General features: G+C 42.3%; 1 long non-coding RNA gene across 1 annotated transcript in view; it reads left to right on the top strand.

Annotated features, from left to right (window-relative positions):
- The first annotated feature begins 289 nt into the window (after positions 1 to 289).
- The window catches only part of LOC129380851 (uncharacterized), a 16,621-nt gene continuing 16,211 nt past the window's right edge, over positions 290 to 699 (top strand). Inside the window, exon 1 of the long non-coding RNA XR_008609070.2 lies at positions 290 to 699. This exon is cut by the window's right edge and continues 1,074 nt beyond it. This is a non-coding gene — a long non-coding RNA (uncharacterized lncRNA).

Here is a 699-nt window from a genome sequence, read left to right as displayed (position 1 = left end):
TCCAATAATGCAATTCAACGTATTACAATAATGGTCCAGTACCCTGACGTCGCGTTAAGAGTGCGTACGAAAATCACTTATTCGAAAGGGTGTCACAGCAGGTAACCAACCACAAATAAAATCCTAATTTCTCCCGGTACAAAAGCTCCATCCAGCACCATAACTAGGACTAGGTGGACATTGCCCTGCGACAATTTGTATAATTTTACTGCAGCGCACTAGCTTAACTGAATGGGCTGAAAAAAAGAAGATGTTTCAAAAAGTGGCTTGAATTTTAACAACTTTCAATTAGCAACGTGGAGAGCAGCCCTTGTTGTAGCATGCATATCCACGGCACTTATTTGTAACTTTCCTACGGCGTTATAGCTCTGTTTTAATCCTGACCGAAATTCAGCTATAACGCAACAAAGACGTTACGACTAAGTGCCGTAATTACACGTGATAATAAAAAGGCCTACCCTCTAAACTTTGCTAATTTGTTCATGCCTCAATCTAGAAATAAAATGACGGCATGTAGATCCAACGCAACGTTGGACTCTAAATGAACTGAAGATTGTTTAAGTGGCGAGGTATCAGCAATAGCTGATGACACGAGGAACGCCTCGTCACCTGTAGCTGTTCGCTGTCTGTCTCCTGAGGACGAACGCTTGTCGAGGGAAGAGTGTTGATGAGAGATGTAGGTATAGATGAGTACGACAC

This window comes from Dermacentor andersoni, chromosome 1 (genome assembly GCF_023375885.2).
Source record: "Dermacentor andersoni chromosome 1, qqDerAnde1_hic_scaffold, whole genome shotgun sequence".
NCBI lineage: Eukaryota > Metazoa > Arthropoda > Arachnida > Ixodida > Ixodidae > Dermacentor > Dermacentor andersoni.
This window is presented reverse-complemented; position numbering and strand designations above follow the sequence as displayed.